Source organism: Prionailurus viverrinus, chromosome D2 (genome assembly GCF_022837055.1).
Source record: "Prionailurus viverrinus isolate Anna chromosome D2, UM_Priviv_1.0, whole genome shotgun sequence".
NCBI classification, from domain to species: domain Eukaryota; kingdom Metazoa; phylum Chordata; class Mammalia; order Carnivora; family Felidae; genus Prionailurus; species Prionailurus viverrinus.
The window spans coordinates 3,952,877-3,966,955 of NC_062571.1; positions in this window are offsets into that span (position 1 = coordinate 3,952,877).

The window sequence follows — 14,079 nt, forward strand, 5'->3', positions numbered from 1 at the left end:
TGAGTTTGTTTCAAGTATTCCATTTTCACAGAAATGAACAACTCAAAGCAAAATAAGTTAATACACCATCAGTAGTCAAGTGTTGCTAGAGAACCTTGAAAACATGCATGCAAAGTTTATTTAACACAAACACAATAAAACATTTCCAACAAATGATCTGTCTTGCTTTATTTATTCAGAGCCCTGGAACTGCCTTCCACTGTAATTTGTATTGGCACTTTAAACTTTTAAATGATTTTCAAATACGATAACTAGCTACTAGATAGAATGCCTCCAGAAAATTCTTTCTTTCTTATTTGTTTACCTCTTTCATCTTTCTACATTGGAATTACGGGCCAATGCTCATTTTGGACAGGAAGACTGTGTGTGTTTCAAGCGTATGGCAATTTTTAAATGAGTGTGTCAATAGAAAATAAGAAGTTGGCAGTATGCATTCTATTTCTCTTTAATTTTGAACAATAGTATTTTTATTTAAGATAATTCTTACATAATGTTGAAAATATTTGGCAGAAGATAGATACAATTTGCAAAGGAAAATAAGCATTTTACTCAATGCATTCCAATGCATTCTCCTATCTCTCTTTAGTGGAGGTGAGATAAACTCTTAGGCTGGAAGATGTCTTCAATTTCCATCAGGAAATGCTAATTCCACTTTCATCTTAATGACTTGGCAAAGTGAAATAGTGTCACTCCCTGCCATCTGCTGGCAACTCTTAACTACAAGTTCTGCACTAGTTAATACTAATCAAAATCTTAGGTCATAGAGAAATGTATGGATTATCCACATGATATGAAATCCATCGTTCTCTATAGTTTGCTTTGGATCCTTGCATTATGCCAGATCATGATGCCCAAGTTCAGAAAAAAATTATTTAGCTTGCCTGTTCATGGGATTTATGAAATTGTGCTGTTATTATATAAAAGATATGTGTTGAAGAGGTAATGGCAAATGACCTTCTGATTTCGGTGAACGGATTTATGACTAGAATGTCATTCTTATGTTTCTTAATTATATTCCACCCTATAAGAAATTAAAAAAATCATATTTTAGTTCATAGTAAAAGTAAGTTTTGTTTCTGCTGAGCAAGTTTTATTTTCATTTATTTATTTCAGTGTTTGTTTTACACTGTGGATCTTGTAAATCAATGTGTTTTTCTTTTTTCTAGGGTAGCTAGGAAATACAAAGCCCAATTCTGACCTATAGATGGTGAAAGCTACAGGATCTCCTGACATGTGCCTTGGGGGCTAAATGTTATTACTAGTTGCACCTGATATTCCCATCTATGTTCTCTTCGTGTCTCTCACCTCACCTGAAAATACATTTTTTTGTATCTTGTTTTTTTTTCTTTTTTAAAACTTGCAAAATGTTTTAAATGCAAAAGAAGTTAAAAAATAAACGTATACATTTATTTCACTCTCTCACCTTTTTAAAAATAAACCAATCAATAAAAATACCTGATTCTAGTAATTTCATATCCCATCTGGAAGAGTTTTAAATGATTCACTTACTGTTGCTTGAACTTTGTTCATATAGAAACATGTAGAACTGTGGCAATCACAAAAGTGATGTAAGGGAGCATTGATATAACCCAGAAAGGGCAGTTTTCCGTACTTTTGAGCTGTAACCTCTTTGTTAGTATAAATTGAGTACAGTATAAGGCAACGAGTATGCAGTAAAGAGATTACCCCAGATAGATTACTGTTCATATGTTCTAGTCAAATGTGTTGTAATGCACTATTACTCATTTACGTAATACAGCACTGTCATATAAAAATATATTGTTAGCCATAGATATAATTTTAAGTGTTCTAGTAGCTGCATTAAAACAAGTAAGTAGAAACAGATACAATTATTTTAAATAAAATTTTTCTTTAATACCATACATCCAGGGACATCTGGGTGGCTCAGTCGGTTAGATGTCTTGACTTCAACCCAGGTCATGATCTCACAGTTAGTGAGTTCGAGCCCCAAGTTAGGCTCTGTGCTGACGGCTCAGAGCCTGGAGACTGCTTTGGATTCTGTGTCTCCCTCTCTCTCTGCCCCTCCCCCATTCACGTGCCTGCATGCTCTTTCTCTCTCCCTCTCTCAAAAAAAAATAAACATCAAAAAATTAATACCATACATCCAAAATATTATCTTTCAATTCAGCTAAAGTAAAAAATATTGAGGGAGTTTATATTCTTTCTGTTTCTATGTTCCCTTTCAGTTCTATCAGATTTGCTTTATGTATTTTTAAGATATATTAGGTAGTGCATAAACATTTAAGATGGGTATAGTCTCTTGGTGAGTTGACCTCTTTATTAATGTTTTGCCTCTCTTTATTTCTGATGGTACTCCTAATTCTAAAGTCTAATTTATGCTATATTAATACAAGCAATCCAACTGGATTAATACAGTGTTAGCATGGGATATCTTTTCATAATCTTTTAATTTTAAAATATCTATGTCTTTATAGTTAAAGTGGTATCTTGTATACAGTATATATTTTATTTGAAAATCTCTGAATTAAAACCAGGATGTTCAGACCATCTATAGTAATAAAATTATTGATATGGTTTGGTTTAAATCTACCATTTGGTAGCTTTTATTTTTCCCCTGTATTATTTATCCCTGTCATTCTTTCCTGCCTCTTTTATAACTGAGTATTTATGATTCCAATTCAACTCCTATTGGCTCATTAGTTAGCTAGTTAATCAATCAATTATTAAATATACATATTTAAATAAAGATGTAATTATATAGGTTTTAAATATACATATGTAACTCATCTTAATTTATGTTCACATAATATTATACCATTTTATGTATAATGTGGGAGAGTCACAACATTATATGTCTATGTCCTCTTTCCTGTTGTTTTATAACTGGCATATGGCATTTATGCATATGGCAGAAGAGATGGAATTCTCAGAGTCTGTCGGAAGACAAAGACATCCTGTAAACTCTACCACATTTTGGTTCTTCATCTTTTCAAGTGTCCCTTCCAATGGTCTGAAACTATGAGATAAGGAGATTTATTGTATTCTTTACTTGTATTTTAATTTTCTTTTTTGCATAATCAAAAATCTTTTTTGCTTACCATGTATGTTAGCAAAATGTAAACAAAATAATAAAAAATTCAGTCAGGCAAAATGTTTAAAAGTAGTGTTTGAGGACTCTGTTCATGGTTATGCGTGAACTTAGCTTCTATAACATGAGCAGCTCAGAGTGGAGAGTTTCTTCTATTACTCACGACATAGCTCCTAACACTGAGTGCTACCAAAAACCATGATCAATAACCCTTCTCCAAGCTGTCTATTCTCACTTACGAATGTCACTATGAAATTATCTTGGTTGTTTCCTTATTCTTAAAAAAATAAATGTTGTAATTTTATAACTATGAGAGAATTAAAAATATAAGACAAAAAGTAAGAAGCAAGAAATTTGGATTTTTTTCCAAAATGATTTTATTTTCTGTACAACATGGAAGAAGAATGCCATGTAAACTTTTAATGTGTGTTCGTTTTGTTTTATTTTAGTTGACTTAATAAAATAGAAGCCTGACAGAAAAGTCTTCTCACTACATTTGTTTGTTTTATTCCCCTAATGATGCATTTAATAATAATGTTTATTTTTCATATATGCTAATTATGGTGCTATAAGCAAGATGGGAGGAAGGCCAGAAAAATATTAGAAAAAGCTACTCTATGTGGAAATATTCTCTCCTGGGAATACTTTCTCCCTTACCTCATTAATTTCAATAACTTCCATTCTTTGACCACAGTTCACCCATAGCATATCAGTAACTCAATGTTTTAAACTGCATATGATAAGAACTCAATTAATAGTGCTTTATACAATACAATATCAAAATAATCTCACAAAAAACAAATACAGAAGTAAGAATCTAGAGCTGAGGCAGGAGATAAACAATGTAATCAAATCCAGGATCTTTCTTTCCATCCTGTCATCCCTGGTACACGTGTGTGTGTGTGTGTGTGCGCGCTTAACTCATTGAGACAAAATAGCTGTTGCAGCCCCAGTAATCACATCACGTCCCAGATGATAGAAAGAAAGAATGGGTTATGTCAGTCTAATCTCTGCTTAATTCTAGGATTATGCCACTTCTCAGTTCATTAACTAGAACTATTAGCTGATAGGTCAAGACTAGTTTCAAGGGAATCTAACCTCAAAAGAAGTTTTAATAGTAAAAGTAAAGAAAGGGGAAGGTAGGTTAGAAAATGATGTCAATCAGCTAATAGTGTCTGACATCATTACTTTTTATAGAAACTTATTTGACCTTGCAAGCATGTCAGATTCCTATGATATGCTCTAACAGTAAAGGTCATGTTAGCATGTGATATAATTATAAATTAGCTTTATTTGCATTTTATTTTATTAAGACCTGTCTCCTATTAATGGGAGAAGACATTTCCTTTTTTTTTAGTAGGGGAGGGGCACAGAGAGAGAGGGAGACACAGAATTCAAAGCAGGCTCCAGGCTCTGAGCTGTCAGCACAGAGCTGGACGTGGGATAGAACCCACAAACTGTGAGATCATGACCTGAGCCAAAGTTGGATGCTCAACTGACTGAGCCACTCAGGCACCCCAGAGAAGATATTTTCAAATGACATATATGATAAAGGGTTAGTCTCCATAATATAAAAAAAATTATAAAACTCAACACCCAGAAAACAAATAATCCAATAAAAAAATGAGAAGATATAGACATTTTTCAAAAGCAGACATCCAGATGGCCAACAGACACATGAAAAAATGATCAACATCACTTACCATCAGAGAAATACAAATCAAAACTACAATGAGATATCACCTCACACCTGTCAGAATGGCTAAAATCATCAACACAAGAAACAAACAGGTGTTGGTGAGGATGTGGAGAAAGCGGAACCCTTGTGCACTGTTGGTGGGAATGCAAACTGGTGAAGCCATGCTGGAAAACTGTATGGAGGTTGCTCAAAAAGTTAAAAATAAAACCACTCTATGATCCAGGAATTGTACTAGTAGGTATACTATCCAAAGAATATGAAAATAATAATTTGCAAGGGATACCTGCACCCCAATGTTTATAGCAGCATTATCTACAATAACCAAATTATGGAAAAGCCCAAAGTCCATTGACAGATGAATGGATAAAGAAGATGTGGCATATATATATATATATATATATATATATATATATATATATATATAAAATGGAATATTACTCAGCCATCAAAAAGAATAAAATCTTGCCATTTGCAACAATGTGGATGGAGACAGAGCGTATTATGCTAAGTGAAATAAGTCAGAGAAGGATAAATACTATATGATTTCACTCATGTGTAGAGTTTAAGAAACAAAACAAATTAGCAAAAGGGGGGAGAGAGAGAGAGAGAGAGAGAGAAACCAAGAAACAGACTCTTAACTATAGACAACAGCCTCTGGTTACCAGAGGGGAGGTGGGTGGGGGGATGGGTAAAACAGGTGATGGGGATGAAGGAGGGACTCATTGTGATGAGCACCAGGAGTTGCATGGAATTGTTGAATCACTATATTGTACACCTGAAAGTAATATTACACTGTATGGTAACTAACTGGAACTTAAATAAAAATTTTAAAAATAATAAAAAATGTGGGGCACCTGGGTGGCTCAGTCAGTTGAGCGTCCGACTTCAGCTCAGGTCACGATCTCACGGTCAGTGAGTTCGAGCCCCACGTCGGGCTCTGGGCTGATGGCCCAGAGCCTGGAGCCTGCTTCCAATTCTGTGTCTCCCTCTCTCTCTGCCCCTCCCCCATTCATGCTCTGTCTCTCTCTGTCTCAAAAATAAAATTTAAAAATGTTAAAAAAAATTTAAAAAAATAATAAAAAATGTTCATAACTTTTATCTTGCTTAGAGCATAGTGATTTGTATGTATGAACAAATCAGCATTTTATTTTAAAGCATCATTTTGGAAGATGATGAGTTTGAACCTTAACTTTGAAACGTTTACAACAGTAAGAAAAACTATGAAAATACTATGAAAACACAGCAACTGCATACAGTAAGAATATGCAAGTCCCTACCTGTTGCCTCCTGTCATTCAGATTATTTCTCCTACGGGAAAGCTTTGACAAATGATCACCTAATGCGATCATACAAGAACAGCTACAGTGATGGAAAAGATAAATCACTAGTGAGACTATGTCCCAGTATTAGTAACAATTAATGATTAAATGTAGATTTTCAGTTTAGACTGGAATCTAAGTAACAGAAGAGAGTCAAACCATTGCTGAGATAATCGCCCACCATACGTGCAGGTGAATGGACCAGTAACAGGAAAGTAATGAAGAGCTATGTCTACCCTCCGCTTTTGGCAGAAAGCCCCCGCATACATACTGGCTCTCGTCTGTTTCACGACAGTAAAGAAAAACTTGGGTAGAACAGAATCCAAACTCAACATTTATATGTCCAGCATATAAATGTAATGTGGTCAAAGCGACAGGCACAGTTAAACCTAAATGCACAGGGATGGCCGGTAAGGGGAATCGTTTATTGATTAATTTATTCATTCAACAGTGGTTTATGGATTATCCACTGCCATATTTGGTCTTAGCCACACAAAGGAAGTTAAATGCTCATCCCAGTCATAGTAAAGCTCTCATTTTAGACGAAGGGATTTAAGAAATGTTCTAATAGCAGCCATGATTTATTTGGAGAAAAATATATTGGGTTACAACTACTCTGTATTTCTTTCCCCTCTTTGTCTTTCTTCCCATTTTTGCTGTTGTTACTGTTTGTTCACTGCTGATCATGCGTAGGCACTGACCAGGGCAGCCCAGGTGACTTGGGTGTGATATTTACTTTATACATAAATATACATCAATATAATTAGTTACATGTAATATATATAACATTTTCTTCAATGTATTTATATTTATATTATTTTGTATGATTTTCCAACTTTCCAATTCTATATAAGCCATATCAGATGATGAAGGTATTTTCAATTCTTTCAATATTCCATGAAAGAAATGAAAGAGGGCCACCTGGGGGGCTCAGTCAGTTAAGCATCTGACTCTGGATTTCGGCTCAGGTCCTGATCTCACAACTGTGGTACTGAGTCCTATATCATGCTCTGCCATGACAGCATGGAGCCTGCTTGGGATTCTCTCTCCCTCTGTCTTTGCCCCTCCCTCCACTTATGTGCTCACTCTCTCTCAAAAAAATAAACTTGAAAAAAAAAGAAAGTAATTCTCTCTACAGAGTATATGCTCAGCAATTTTCTGGTGCATTAATTAGTAGTCTCTTGAAAGGAAGTAAATAATTTTAAAAGACCTATATTTGTCCATAGGTTTTATGAGGAAGTGAAGGATTTCTGCAATTCTTCGTGTATAAACGCAGCAAGCATTTTTCCCCTTGAAATTCAAAACAAATGATTTTGGTGATTATGTTGGTTCTTATTAGTAGTCTCTTGAAAGGAAGTAAATAATTTTAAAAGACCTGTATTTCTCCATAGGTTTTATGAGGAAGTGAAGGATTTCTGCAATTCTTTGTGTGTAAACACACCAAGCATTTTTCCCCTTGAAATTCAAAACAAATGATTTTGGTGATTATGTTGGTTCTTATTTGTTTATATCTATATCGATATCAATATATATATAACAAATATACTATATATAATTTATATTTTTTGTTTATCAACTATATGTATACATATAACAAATATAATATATATAATTTATAAACAAATATAGTTATATAATTGTTATATATTATATATTGTATGTATAACAAATATAGTTATATAATTGTTATATATTATATATTGTATGTATAACAAATATATAATTTACAATTTTTTCAGTAACTCATTATTAGTAACAAATATTGTGATGCATTAAAACAAATGATCGAAGGCACCCTAGGATCTTACGCTCTGAGTGGGAGGTTCCTGTCATCGTCTTTCTTCCCACATTTTAGTAACATTCACATGCCTAAATTTCATAAGATCTTTCCCTAAGAAATCAGAAAATATTCTCTTTATATTCCAAGGGCCACAGTATTGATTTTACTGAAATCTCATTAACAAGACATTTTTTGTGTGAAGGAAACATCTTTTGACTAAGGTGAATTTGAGAGATGTGAAATCAAACTCACAGTAAAATGTATTTTTCACAGTTCACATAGTTAGCAAGAGGTCAATTGGACACAGTGCCACTACGCTTTATAACACTCCTTCTTCCATAGAAGCATAAATGTCTATTCTTAGATATTTTGGGGTAATATAACCAAGAACCCTGTGCTGCTTATGGGTCTGGCTCCAGGTCTCTGCGGTGTCCCATGGACAAAATTTCCTTGGGCTCGAGCAGCGCTCTGGTCCAACAGGGAGAGCTGCTAATAATCTCCTTGAGCATAGAATTCACCAATGTTCCTTATATCTCAGCTGATCCCTTTCAATATGTGTAAATATTTCAACCTGATTCAGCTGAACATAACCTGAATTAGCAATTTATTTTTTTTAAATCTCTATTTATTTTTGAGAGAGAGAGACAGAGCACAGGTGGGGGAAGGGTAGAGAGAGAGGGAGACACGGAATCCGAAGCAGGCTCCAGGCTCTGAGCTGTCGGCACAGAGCCCGATGCGGGGCTCGAACCCATGAACCACGGGATCATGACCTGAGCCGAAGTCAGATGCTTGACCGACTGAGCCACTCTGGAGCCCCAGCAATTTATTTTGTAAACAGTGAGCTGTTGTAGCATTTTGTGTATGACACTGTGTTTCTGTTAGAGGGCCTGATATGTGCTCAGCTGCAGAAGTGATCCAAGAAAATGAATCGGATGTAGCCTCTGACATTATTGGCTTATAACCAAAAGGAATATTTAGGCTGAAATGTACCAAGTTTGCTCACATGGGACACATATTTGGTGATGTAATAAAAGATGCAGTCTCAGTGCTGAGGGGTCAGGGACACTTTTGTCTCAGTCAGTCAGGGAAACCTGTATAAGGAAGGTGACCATGAGGTGGCTTCACTGGTAGAGAAGAGTGAGGTGCGAAGATTTTGGAAGCCAGAAACTGCACGCTGCAGTTTGAAATGAAGTGGTGTATTTGAGAGTAATCGTGAGTCTGTGCAAGGTCACATCCAAGACGAGGGGTGAGGACTGAAGTAGGGCAGGTTGGGTTTGGGCAGATCGGGAAGGGCTGAGGATGCCAGCCCAAATCATCTGCATGTCATTTCAGGAAGTTTTAAAGCAGTTTGAACAAGAGAAGTGCCTTGTGTGAACTGAGCTGTATAAACACATCTGAATACCGCGGTGAGACTGTGGAGACGGGAGACGCAGGGAACAAGGCTAAGTCAGACACGAGGTGGAATTGTACTTGAAAATGAAAGCCCAGAGTCGTCTTTCATTCCCTAGGTCTTTGGCCCATGGTGAAATGAACAGACAGAAGTGTTTTCTCTGACATCACGGTTGCATCAAAGTCAGACGACCTTTCTGCCCTCACATAGCCTATGTTGCCTGGAAAGCACATTTTCTACCCTTGTTTTACCAGCATGTCCACCCTGGTAACAAAGTTAGCGCCCCCTAAATGGGGATGGGATCTTGCTGCCTGGTGTCCGTCGTTTCCTCAGGACAAAGGGACACAGGGTGCGCTGTCCTTAGCCTGGGGAAGGTCATTTTCACCCTGGCTAGAGTGGGCGAGTAATCTTAACCCTGGTACTTAACTTGGTCAAATCCAACCACACGTACCTGTTTCTGTCACTTTATGAATCGCTTCAACATGAGGAGCTCATTTCTATTTTGTTTTTTTTTTAATTTATATTTTTATTTTTAGGGAGAGAGAGAGTGTGTGTGCAAGTGGGGAGAGGGGCAGAGAGAGAGGGAGAGAATCTCAAGCAGGCTTTGCACTGTCAGCACAGAGCCCAATGCTGGGCTCCGTCCCACGAACCCTGAGACCATGACCTGAGTCAAAATCAAGAGTCTGATGCTCAATGGACTGAGCCACCCAGGTGCCCCAGGAGCTCATTTATGAACCAATTTTATTGATACCTAAAGTGCCTGTAACTTAAAACAACATGGAGAGGATATGAGTTATTGAAAGCAGTTTGCAGGAAAGCAATCTAATCTCATAATGATTACAAGAGTATGGCAGTCCTACTGGATTGCCCCAGGAAAGTACCGTTACAGAAAATATTTTTGGTAGTTTGACTGAATGGTTACTTCACTTGAATATTTAAAAACCAGAAGGAAGTAGTAATAACGAACATTTACTTATAAGATGGTTCAGATACTACCTTAAATGATGTGCATGAATGATATCTTTTAATGTCTTCATAATGAGTTCATGGGCTGGATGGAATTAATACACCCATTTCACAGTTCCAGAAATCAAAGCATACAGAAAACTTATTATCATAAAAATCACAAATCAGAAAAAAATGCGTTTCCTGGTATTAAAGTGTCTCCTCACAGGAACTTCTTACAAACCATTAGGTTCTTTCCTCTGCATTAATTTTCCATAGGTCTCAGGACCCGCCACTCTCTTTGACTGTCACTCTACATTTTGGGGACACCACACTGGCGAAGGGATTCTTAAATGCCAGTATTACCTGGGATTATTTTAGGTATGTAACATATCACTGATGATCATAATGATGCGATAAAAGGGTTAATATTTATTGAAGATTTAACACATAGTATAAATAGGTCCCATCCATTTCAGAGCCGCAATGCAAATATGAAAACAGTCCTATAAATGGTCACATGGGAATTAGAAGTGTTTATTTTTTTCTTAACTAGAAAACATTCTATCTTTTTGTTGTCTATGTAATTCTAGCTGAATCTTCATGCTTAGCTTAGAAATCACCCCTCCAAGCAATCTATGTGTCGATCAGTGGAGTGGTCACCAATCCTGCCCTTGTTACATTTACACCCTATTTGGCCCATATAGATCACATTTGTGCCACTGCTATTGAAATGACTCCCTCTTCTTCTTTGTGTCCAGTATGCTGTGAGCACCAAGAAAATGGGGGCTCGCCCATGTTGTACTATTCCAAGTGACAAGAGATAATAGGTAGTTGATGAACATAGGTTAAATCCATAAAACAAAAAGGTCTACATTTCTGTTGCCTCTTCATCCTTGGGCATTCAACTTACAGACACTTTCTACTTTTAGGGAAGCTCAACAGAGCTGGAGTAACGTTTTCTTGGATTCTCTCTTGTCTCAGCTAGAGTCGTGAGGGCACACTTGGCATCACCCTGACGGGCAGGTCCCACTCCATCATGGTTCTGAACCTGGCGGCCCATTTTTCTCTCTTGGGGTCCTTCGGAAGCCATGGAGATGCTCAGCATATGCAAAAGCACAGGTTGGAAATGGGGGAAGCTCACCACGGGTAATTTCAACTCCCCATCAACTGGATGAATCATTCGGGGAGATATTCTGAAACTTGCTTCGAGGTGCTGGTATCATTTTTATGGGTTGCCTACTCTGGTGTCCTCACTAGTGCACATCCTTTCCTCTCGAACTCCCTCAATAACCTCTTTACTGCTCCTTTGGATAAAGTCTTAGACAAATGACCTCACCCAAATCCTTGACTCAGGCTCTGCTTAAGAGAGCTGTCAAACCAAGACAACTCAGGAAACATAAAACTCTTTTTAATCTAGAGCTATTTGAGCTGTACCTCCCCAAATTTCTTTTCCCATACTGCTCTCAAGACCTGAAACCGCGTCCCATGTTGCTTGAGACTAGACGATGGTACCAGGACAGCCGCAGCGGCAGGATGGTGACATGAATGCAGCAGAGACAGAGTGTACCCCTGAACTGTTTCTTCAACACCTCCTCCCACCCACACCCTCACAGGTGGCCCCTTACACAGCCTCGGACCGGCTCTGCTAGTCACTACACAACTGTCCCTTTGGACACTGCCATGGAACACCAAGGCAAGCTGGCCTAGAGCAACAGAAGGAAGGGGCCACTGCAACCAAATCCTAATCCAGACATCCATTTCTATGACTCCCATAGGGCTCTTATTCATCAGTGTCGCTGGGCAGTCTTTGACTTCCGAGTCATCTAAAAAATATTCTACATCCTAGGAGAATGGTACAAGCATAGTTGCAACCGTACATCGTTGGTATGAAGAGGGAGAGACAGCCATGGAGAGGTCCAAAAGGAATGAATGCTTCCGTCGCGAAGTTGGAGGAAAGAGTGATATATTTTTAATGAACCAGTGGAAAGGGAAATTATCCAGGTGCAGTAGAGACAAGCCAGAGGAAGAAAGGCTGGGAAACCAGTCCCCGAGGCAGAGGGCCAGAGACTGCAGGTGAAGGGAGGGTCAGCGAAGATGACAAAGTCTGTGAGGGGCTCGCTCTGGCCAAGTTTTCCCAGCATCACCAGTGTCATTCTCCAGCCACCCCAGACTCCGTTTGTATGGCTCCCACTGCCTCCTGGACTCAAGAGTACTTCTCAGTACTGAAGTGGCACACAGTCCTTCAGGACACATTTATTCCCATTTGTCACCACCCCATCTTCCCGGAAGCTCTACTCTGGGTTCCGAGGCACCTTCGGTGGCTCCATGTTGGGGAACGTTCTTCACTGTTACTGCCTAGCTGATAGAGCTGCATGGACAACGGAGAAGCTCCTGCAGCCGGAACTTGGGGAAATGTAACCCCAACATTAACAGTTAGGGGTCCCGGGGAGCCTGGGGGGCTCAGCCGGGTAAGTGGCCGACTTTGGCTCAGGTTATGATCTCACAGCTTGTGAGTTCAAGCCCCATGTCGGGCTTTGTGCTGACAACTCATAGCCTGGAGCCTGCTTCGGATTCTGGGTCTCCCTCTCTCTTTGCCTCTCCCCTGCTCATGTTCTGTCTATCTGTCTCTCTTTCTCTCAAAAATAAATAAACATTACATTTAAAAAAAATAGATGTCACGAATCCCTATTTTGTGAGAAAACTGGGTTAGGTGCTATTCCTCAAAGCATTTTGTTACATCCTGAAAATGCACCTGTAAAGTAAGTATTTGCCAATTTTCTCAACCATTTTTCTGAAGCCTGAGCAAGGTGTCCCGACTTGCTCAAGATAGACATAGCCTTCAAACTTAGGCTCAGTAAGGGGGTTAAATAAATAGGTAGGACGTCTTTGGAACCTATTTGCAAAATGCAGAAAATGGTTTCTTTGGAAAATAAGCACAAAAAGTTCAAAGAGGAACCGTCAGAAGCGATGAGAGAGACAGAACTGGAGGTGCAGAGGGACAGAGAGGGAGACAGAGACGGAGAGACAGAGAGACAGAGAGACACAGAGAGACAGAGACAGAGAGGCAGAGACAGAGAGACAGAGAGAGAGAGACATGGAGAGAGACAGAGACAGAGATAGAGACAGAGAGACAGAGGGAGAGAGAGAGAGAGAGAGAGAGAGTACAGAGGAGCAGAGGGCACAGGTGAGAACGCTGGGAATAAAGCGTCATTTACCACGAATGGCACAATAAGGCAAAATTAAAACATATTTACTTCTCTCAAACCCTTCTTATTTTTTCTTATTATCTTTTGAATTTCCTTTTTCCCCTCCTTTCACCCTCTATTTTTTATAAGGAATTAACACATGATGTTTATCTGATGTGTGTGTGTGCGCACTTTTATGATTTCGCTTTCAAATTTGAAATATATTATTTTTTTCTCTCTCTTTTCTGAGTTCTGACAGTTCTCTTTTCCAATCATGCTGGTCTTTATCTCATTTCTGAGCTTTTAGTTCTTATTCATATTGTTCTCAGAGCTTCTATTGCCTTCTTAAACTGTTTTAGCTTGTTTAAAACATAGTCTTGGCCTAAAATTATGATAAATTTTGTGGGCGAGTTTTGTGTGCCTGTATTATCTTTAGATTTTATGTTCATTATTCTCCTTTTTAGTCACAATGGCCTTATTTTTTAATATATTTCGTAATAAAAAAATTAAAATACAGGCATAATCACTGACGTCACAAAGCTCAAAGAACAGTAGAAATATAGAAACGCAAGCATGCATGTTATAGCCTCCATAATCCTGGGCATACCACTGATCATTCAACATGATCAGTTTCCAATTTTACCTTAATGAAACAAAACAAAATTGTTCAAGTCCTAATGGTGCTTTT